We start from the raw sequence: 9864 nt of genomic DNA, 5'->3' as shown, positions 1-9864 counted from the left end.
TGCCTCAGCTAGGTGTGCCGGCCACGAGGCCATGAAAACAGGCCTGGGGGCACGGGGTAGTCAATAATAGCAACAAAAGTGATGTTTCTAAAGTGCAAATGTGACTGTGTCACTCTCAGCTCCAAACCTGCAGTGCTTTCCCGTGGCCCTCAGGGATGAAGCTCACAAGACCCTCCTCCTCTGCCCTTTCTACTGCTTCCCTCGCAGCAGGGCCTTTGCACAAGCTTTCCCTGTGCCTGGGGGCAGTTGTCCTCTTCATCTGACTCCTACTCCTCCTGCGGGCTATGGCTTAGAAGTCGCTGCTCATGGAGCCTTCCACATATAGCGCCACACGTACACAGTCTCCCTGGTCCTCCCCTCAGACTGGGATGAGTGTCCCTCCCAAGTTCACCAGAAGCCCCAGGCCTGTCTGCTCCCCTTGTTTCTCCGGCACATTGCCCAGTCCTGGCATCTAGTAGGTGTGCAAGGAAAACTTGTTGAGAGAGCACATGCATGAATAACTGAATGATCCCTCTGCTCTTTCAGGATGAGTGGATCTCTTGGGGGCTATTTGCTACTTTGTGCCCTTCATTTTCCCAGAAAACCTCGGCTTCAGCATTCTGTCCCTTTGTCCTCTAAGCATAGCTTCAGATTCGCGGCATTGCCTGTCCATCTGATCTGGAAAACATGGTTGCCATGGCCATGGGCCTGCGGAGGGGAGCCCCAAGGAGTGCTGAGGTTGCACTGTAGCGCAGCAAGGCATCTTCAGGTTGAGAGGGAGGGGCACAGAAAGAGGGAGTCCTCAGGCCATGAGTCACTTAAAAACAACAAATCTGTTGCCAGGAAGCAAGGTGGGCATGCACGCCCAATGGGCAGGTCAAGTTATTTTGGCACTTTCTGCTGTGATACAGAGATACTCTATTTATTTGGCTTGTTCCGAAGGGGAAGCTGCAAAAAGTAACCTCCAACTACAATGAGGCTGGAGTTTGATTATTCTACCTGTTGTCCCTATAAATATTGGAGGACCTCTGAAATGTGAGTCTTTCTGCAAATAAATTGCATTTCCTTGATCATTTCTCTTGTCCTGCAGCTTCACTTGACTTTGCCCCAGATCACCTGGAGCCTGGAAAAATATGGTCACTGCACCTGTTTCCACCTCCTGAGAATGTGACACCCACTCCCAGGAATTCAGCTATGGCACCAAGGTCTAGGGCCCAGGCCTTTTAGGGAAAGAACGAAAGAGCAGTGGGGGATCAACACCCCAACTCCCCTGTCCTGGAGGTCACATCATTTGGTGGCCAAAGCCAGGCCTACTGGGGACAGTCAATGTAGGGGGAAAATACACAAAATTCAAGCTTTGGGTGGGTCACATGATCCAAATATACTCTCATCTCAAGGCCTCTGCAGCTGCTGTTCCCTCTGCCTGGATGCTGTTCCCCCTCAGATTTCTATGGGCTCACTTCCTCAGGTCTTTGTTTAACTGGCCCCTTTTTAGGCAGACCTTCCCTGGTCACCTTACTTAAATTGAACCTCCCTCACTCTCTCCCCACACCCTCCATAGCTTTTTTTTTTTTTTTTTTAATTTTTAAAGAGAGGGGAAGGGAGGGAGAAAGGGAGGGAGAGAAACATCAACGTGTGATTGCCTCCCGTGCATGTCCCTACTGGGGACCTGGCCCACAACCCAGGCATGTGCCCTGACTGGGAATCGAAACAGCGACAATTTGCTTATCAGTCCAGCCATCAATCCACTGAGCCACACCAGCCAGGGCATTTTTCTCCATAGCTCTTATTGCCACCTGACACAGTAGGTTCTTTCCTTTCCTCCCTCCCTCCCTCCCTTGCTTTCTTCCTTCCTTCCTTCCATTGTGTACTTCCTTCCCATAAAACGTAAGAACCATGGCAATTGTGTTTACAGACGTAACTCTGGTTTCATTCTCTATTACTACCTAATAGATTACCCTAAAAATTTAGCAGCCAGCTTAAAGCAAGCGCGTATTATTTCCCACCATTCCTCTGAGCCCGGTATCCTCATCACGAGGTGTAGTCATCTTAGGGCCTGATAGGAGGGTCTGCATCTAAGCTCACTCACTAGCTGAGGGCAGGCCTCGGGTCTGCAGGCTGCTGGCTGGAGGCTTCAGTTCCATGCCTCATGGGCCTCGCCAGAGGGCTGTCCACAAGGTGACAGCTTGCTTCCCATACAGCAAGTGATCCAAAACAGACGACAGCAAGAATGTGAGAGAACACCCAGAACCGAAACTGCTTTTATAACCGCTATCGGAAGAAAAGTACCTTGGCTTCTGCACAATGCCACCTTCACATGTGGCCACATTGAGGGAGGAGGCCGCAGGAAAGTGTAGGTACCCCGTGTGGACCTCGAGGCCATCTTGGAGGCTGGCTACCACTATCCCCAACACATATCCGGCACCAAAAATATGCTCAAGAAATAGCTGTCAAAGAAAGCAGGCACGATTTCAGCAGAATGCCCGGTGTGGGCCTCAGTCCTTGCAGAGGACTAATAGCCCTGACCACTGCCCCATCCCTGAAGGATCTTAAACACATTCAGCTTTCCCCAGCACCTCCGCCCTGCCCCCTCTTATAATTCAGCTCCACCTCTTTCTAGCTGTGTGACCTTGGGCAAGTTCCCAGACTCACAAGTCTGTTATGGGGGTTAAAGAAGTGAGGATGTAAGCATCACAGCATCTGACACACACAAGCCCTCCAAAGCGTAGCGCTCGTGGGCAGTACTGTATGGGTGCTGGCGTGAACGCGTGCACGTGTGTCATTTCCCTATGTTTGGTTTTCTGAGAGCTGTGTCTGAGGGGAGCTGTCCAAGGTTGGTCATGTGGTCCAGACACCAGTTTTATCACTAGGGCCACCTGCAGGGGCCCTCGTCACCCAAACAGGCAGGAGAGACTGAGGGGCCCGTGGGCTGCTGTCCTTTTACACTAAGCAGCGTGAGTTACACCAGTGGTTCTTAAACTTTTTGCAGGGCTGGAGGGGGAGGGGAGCTGGAGTCATGGAACCTTTTGAAAGTGTACATGAAAAATGCAAATTTGTACCTAAACACAAAAAAGTATGTGTAATAAGCTCAGGACATTCACAATGGACCTTAGCCTCCAAATGCTAGCACTGAGCTGTAGCATCCTCAAAGGCAATGACTGGAGTTTGCATCTCCTCAACAAATAAAAGAAGGCATGCCTGAAGGAATACATTTTAAAAAGAATGAGAGATTCAAACAGCTGCCCAAAAGACCAGAATCTTGGAATTTTTGCTGGTGAGCAGCACATCTTCTCAACTTGTATAATTGCCTCCAGAAAAGCAGCTGGCTTCAAAAGACCTGCATTCAAGTTTTGCCTTAGTCACCTCACTAATTATATGACCTTGGACTTGTCACCCAGCCTCTCTTAGCTTCATCTGCCTCATCAGGAAATTAATGTGAATTACGGAGTGCATTTTGTAAGCTACAAAGCCTACTAAAATCAGAAAGGACTCTTATTTGGGTGGGACTCTTATTCTGGTGGGTGGATCTGGATTGGCAAAAGGAATGGAATTAATCACATCCACCTGTCCTCAAGGGCCTCCAGCAGCACAGGCTTGCCTTAAAGGAGGAGAGATTCCTGGGTGGGGTAGTTTGCTCAAAGGAAGGTAAAAACAAGCTGAGCTTCTAGGGCTGTCCTTAGTTAGCATATCCACAGTCCGTTGGCCAAGTTAGCAGCTGAGGCTGGGAAGGCTTCCTCTGGGCTCATTCTGGGCCTAAGGCCACACCCTACACAAGTAAACTAGATTGAGAATTCTGCAATTATTCAGGCAACAAATATTCATTGAGCAGCTACTCTAGGTCAAGGTCTGTGTTAGGTGCTGGGGGTACCGTGAGAGTACACCCACTATGGTCCCTGTCCTCTTTGGGGCTGACAGTCTGATGGGAAGCAGAGATTATCAATCACCCAGAAATACAGGGTGCTCTGCAGATGTCTAATGGGAGGCTCTGATCTCAGTAGGGGTGGGGAGAGGGGAGGCGGGACAAATTGCCTTTTATTTTATATTTTAAAATTTTTTTAAATTTATTTTTAGAGAGAGAGGAAAGGAAGGAGAAAAAGAGAGAAAGAAACATTGATATGAGAGAGAAACATTGATTGGTTGCCTCTCACATATCCCCGACCGGGACCCGACCCGTAACCCAGGCGTGTGCCCTGACCGGAACCGAACTAGCAATCTTTTGTTCCACAGGCCAGTGCTCAATCCACTGAGCCACACCAGCTGAGTCAAGTTTCCTTTCAGAAGTGGCATATGAGCTGAACCCTGAACTCATCGAGAGGCTATGGATGGGGTGGGACGTACTCTGGGCAGAGTGTGTCACAGTGTCTGACACACAGCAAGTGCAAAGGGCCTGTGGTAGCACATTTGAAAATCTGAAGGAAGGCTGGTGTGGTTACAGCACCCAGAGCAGAGTGAGGAGAGGGATGTGAGATGCAATTAGAGAGGTAACCAGGGATGCATGGCAGGCAGAGACTAAATCAGCTTGTTCTCTCGTGTGACATTTGCAAAGACTAAGGAACTGGAGTGGTAGATTTCAAGTCTCTGAATAGCCGTTACACAGAAGGAGGGTGCTTCATGGGGAACAGAGTGAAGACATAAAATGGAGTCACTAGAGTCAAGCTGCTAAATTACTAGAATCAAGTAGGTTGAGTCATGAGGAAATATTTCTAGCCTTGCTTTAACTGGAAATTTAAATGTTTAACTTTCCAGTCTCGTGTCAATGCCAGGATTTACATCACATCTCCAGACAACCCTCTGGTTACCTGCATGAAGGGCTAAGGAAGGAATGTCCAGGTACCCAGACCGTGTAACGTCCATCACCCAGACAACTGGTCATGTAGAGGACTGACTCTTCTCAAGAATGTGCTTCTTACGGTAAGAACTCAGCTTTCCTTTCTTCTTTGGAACAAAGCCTCCAGGCTCTTTTTCAGCTCTTTGGACACTCAGAAGCCAAGTGAGATAGATTACCCCAGTAAGTGAGACTTGAGGCAGACAGAAGGGACTGAAGGCAAGAGCGGGAAGGGGTGCCGGGGGCGCTGGCCTTCTCTACTTCACTTGCTGTGTATGCAGAGAGGGGTTCGTTTGTTTGCTGATTCTCCTCCGTCTGCCTTCCCTCTGTCGTACCGCTGCTCCTCAGGCGGCTGCGTACTGAGGCGGGGACAGGACACAGCTCAGCTCTGTTAAAAAACAAAATTCAACCAAATAAATCTGAACATCTAATTGGCTTTATGAAGCAATTCATGAATCAGGCAGCTTCCCACCTAGCAACTAGAAGGGCACTCCCAGGAGTTGTACAAATGGAAGGTTTATAAGAAGGGTGAGGCAAGGGAGCTTTTAACAAAAGAAGTGAAAGGATTATTTGGGGGTTGGGACTTTTTTTTTTTTTTTTTTTTTTTTTTTGGTAGGGGGAAGAGAAAGTGAAGGGTTTTTATCATGCAGATTTTCTCTTCTTTCTATGGGGGATGGAGAAGACCCATGTGACAGATAACATTACTGGTGTCTGACCAGAAAATTCCAGGCTGATAGATTAAGATTACATTTCTGGGAGAGGCTGAAACTACAATTAGGTCAGGTATGAGGCTATTTGGGACCTGAGGTTTTCTCTTTAACAACTACGACCAGGTCAGTCTGCTGTATGGGGAAGGGCTGGAACTGGGGACAGCAAGGAGGGAAGGAGCAGATAAAGGTTGTCTCCAGGCTGCACAGGAGAGAGGGGGGGGGGGGAGGGGAGAGGGGAGGAAACAGCCAGCCCAGCCAAGAACAGGAGTTGGAGTGGGACGGGAAGGAGAGCGCTCAGGATAAGGCAGCTCCAGGTGATTGGAGCCTCCGCTTTATGCCAGAGGCACTGCGGGTCCCAGCTGCCTCACCTGCTGAAGGACTGGACAGGATTGCCCCAGTGGTTACTGACAGGACAGATCTGCCCGTTTTTTCTTGCCTGACACTCTTTTGGGGAGGCCTGTTTGCTTGTTTGTGCCTCCTCTCTAGACTGTAAGCTCCTCGAGAGCAGGGTCTGTGGCTTGTTCATATCACATCTCCCAGGGCCTGACGCAGTTAAGACTTGTTGGATGAATGGAAGCGCAGACTAATGAAGGCTGTATTGTCGAGATGACTCGTAGAGCAGGAGGCTGCCTGTGGCTGCTGGTGCTCAGCTCTGAAGATCTGCACCTTGATCTATGTTATCATCAGATTCTTCCAAGGACCAAGCATGGGTGTGATAGCATGGAAGGACAACTCAAAACCTAGATCCTTCACCTTTCCAGTGGCGACAACCTCTCCACGACAACGTGCCTCTTGTTAAGGATCTCCTTCATTCTTCTCCAGGGAGAAGAGAAAACACAGGAAGAAACCCGTGGTGCAGAGCCCCAATTCCTACTTCATAGATGAGAAATGCCCAGGATGCTATGAAGTCAGCGCTGTTCTTCTAGCCAGTGGCTCAGTTGATTGGAGTATTGTCCCAGGCACCGAAAGTTTGTGGGTTCAATCTCCGGTCAGGGCACATACTTAGGTTGTGGGTTCAACCCTTGGTCAAGGCACGTATGGAAGGCAATGGGTCAATGTTTCCCTCCCTCTCTCTCTCTCCTCCCCCCTCCTTCCTCTCTCTCTAAAATCAATAAACATATCCTTGGGTGAAGATTTTTTTAAAAAGTACAATTACCACTGCGTTAGCCACGCTCCAGTGTCCTGCCAGCCTGCAGGAGGAAGGCAAGGCTGACAGAGGATGCTCTTTCAGAAAAAAGCAGCACTAAAAACACCCCAATCAAGATGAGTGGAGAATCGTCCCAATAAACACACTTCGCATACAAAAACAAAGCAAAACGCAGGCACTTCAGAGGCAGGCCACGTGATGTGCTGGTTAAAAACGTAGCTCTGCAGCTGAGGGCTGGCTTCAAGCCCTGCTTCTGCAACTTTCTAGCTCTGTGACCTTAGACAAATCACATGACCACTCCGTGCCTCATCATTCTCATCCGTAAAATGGGGGAACTAATCCATCGAAGGTTAGTGGGAGAGGAGAGACCTGAGCCCTGTAGAACACTGCCTGGCACACAGGGCGTGCTCTGTCAGTGTTACTGATTGTTGTCCAGGAAAGATGGGACCTGGAAAGGGATTTGTTCAGTCCTGGTTCCTTATCCGCAGCGCAATGCCTTAGGCCCAGAGCACCCTACAGTCAATCTTGCAGAACTGCCTGAACCACCAAGTGGCCTTTCCCACTAAGCCTACCCACATCGGCCACCAGATCACTGAGTGCCCTTTCTGTTCCGCAGACAACAAAGTGCAGACTTCAACATCTGAGCTGACTGCCACTTGCTACACAGTGTCCTTGGGCAAGGTGCTTTCTTAACGTTACCAAGCTTCTGCTTTCTTGTTTGTTAAACCAAGAATGTTAAAACCCATCTGCTAGGATTGTTGTGAGGATTATGTGCCTGGCACCCAGTTGGTCCTTCCCTGGGTGGACAGACTTGGGCAGATCTGCCCCTTCCTCTCGCCCTTGCCCCTCCAGACTGATTGGAGAGCAAGAGGCCACATTGCTGGATTCGTGGCCTCCCTGACTCTAACACCCAAACCTTGAGCAAGAGCCGTGCCCTCTGCACAGACCAGCTGGAGAGCTTCATCCGTGGCTGCGTGAGTCAGGGGGTCATCAGTGACTTTTGTCCCTGTCACCTCAAGATGACTCCTGTGTCTGCAAGCTCTCTGCTAGAACGACTGACCAGAGTCCTAAAGTGAACCCCACAGGAGAGGAAGTTCTGCAGCCCGAGCGCTGGGCAGGGGCCTCAGCCTGCTGCGGGCTGGGGTGGGGGTGGGATGCGGGATCCACATTCCATTTCTGTCCCCATCTTTAGGCACATGACTGATCATCCAACTTACTTACTCACTGACACAACGAGAGGGGAGATTTTAAAGATACAGGGTTGTGTCCTGAAAAGTTTAGTGTAGGAAGAACTAGGAGTTTCTACATTTCTCCCACAAAGGCTCTTTACCCGCAGCTCCTGAGAAGTTTGGTACCCCATCACTGGGAGGTAAGGTTGGACAGTAACACGGAGTCATCAGCCTACCCCTTCCCTGGCCCCACCAGTCAACTTGGAAACCAGGTTGAAAAGGGCTGGTAATTACATCAAGGGGTCAGAATTTGAATCTAGTGCCAGGAGCATTTGACCTTGGGCCAGTCATTTGATCTGAGTCCGAATTTCCCTGCTGTAAAATAGGGATAGTACTGGAGTGACTGACTCATTAGTGTGAAGATGAAATGAGGGAACGCAAATGGAATGCAGCAGAGGATTTTTTTTTTCTTCAATAACAAACATCCAAGGCCTACTATGTGCCAGGGTCTATATGCCACAGACTAGAGGGATGTTAATAAATAAAACAAACATGACCTTGACCTTCATACTGCTTCCAGGGGAGAAGGGTGGCAGACATGGAATGCGAGGGAGGGTGTAGGCAACAGTTACGGCAACCAGCTAGCCTCTCTCTACCTTGATTTCCCAACAATAAAATGAGCCACCACACCCCCAGGCCATAGGACAGTGAGGTTACATGCATTGATACAGGAGGTGTTATTTACAGCAGCTACTACGTGCTCTGGCAGCACACACGTGACCAGCGTATTCAAAGGAGCTGTGGGATGTGTATGTAGCAGGGCAAGAGATGATGTGGAGGCTGAGCTAGACCAGCAGAAGGGATAGGCGTGTCCTGAGGAGGGGAGTCCCACGTCAAGAGCGGGGTGTGCTGGCGAGCTGGAAAAGGGGTGAGGAGTGATGACACCGCGAAACGGCAAGTCAGTTTCGGGAGCCGGGCACTGAGAATTACTGCCAAGGGTTTTAAGGATCAGGCTGGCAGCTTTAAAGCGTTTGTTTCTCTTTGTGTATGTGGAAACATGACTCACATGTGTCCTGTTCATTACTGTACCTCCAGCCCTTGGCACAGAGATCAGGGTAATTCCTTGCTGACCCTCACTTCCTCTAGTTCCCAGACCCATTGGCTTTCAGATCGCTCAGGGCCTTTAAATGTGTTGGCTGTCTTCAAGGAGCAGAGCGCGGGAGGCCTGGGGAGCACTGACGGTAAAACCGGGCCTGGGAGCACCTGCGTTTTCCCCACCCACACAGCCCCTTTGTGATCCCATGAGTCAGGTGTGCCTGGGCTCGACCTCAGGCAAAAATTTCTCCGGAATGCTGTGAACATTCAACCACGAGCGCAGTGACCGAGTACAGTGCCCGTTCATAGTATATCCTCAGTAAATACAAGCGTCACCACTTTCCGCTCCAAATAGATTGTTCTCTCCTCAGCACCAGGCTGGGAGGGCAGAAGCGGGGTGGGGGAGTGTGGCGGAGAACAGACTCTTAGGAGGCAGAGGTGGGTATTTTAATTACAACACCACTCGCAAAGGGGCAAACTGTTCGGTCTGCGACTCAGTGTTTACAGGATACGGGAGTTAGTCTTTCCTGGCAGACCCCTGTAACCTGTAACCGGGGAAGGGTCCCAAAAGCCAGAACGAGGAGCTGGGACGCCGCCTGCAGGACAGAGGGCACCTAGCTGTGCCCACGTGGGAGGGGAACAGAGGGACTGCTTTCCCTGAGCTGGGTCAACCGGTGCCTATCACCGGGTTTAGAACCCAAGAACCGAATGAGAGCTGGAGGTTGGGGTGTATTTCTCCACATCTCAGGGATCAGAGCCCTGGAAGCGGCAAGTTGAAAGTCCACAGCGCTGACCCTCCAGGGTATGTGGGCGGGGACTTACGCGGAACCCCGACATCCACTCCAATGAGGGTGCTCCCACCCACGTCCCTCCAAAGGGCTAAGCTCCCTCTCCAGCTCCTACCCTTGCCCGCGGCACCCAATTCCACCTACGCGGGCA

The sequence above is a fragment of the Pteronotus mesoamericanus genome, unplaced genomic scaffold (assembly GCF_021234165.1).
Source record: "Pteronotus mesoamericanus isolate MK-2021 breed Mesoamerican mustached bat unplaced genomic scaffold, CSHL_Meso_final contig_84, whole genome shotgun sequence".
Lineage (NCBI taxonomy): Eukaryota > Metazoa > Chordata > Mammalia > Chiroptera > Mormoopidae > Pteronotus > Pteronotus mesoamericanus.
This window is presented reverse-complemented; position numbering follows the sequence as displayed.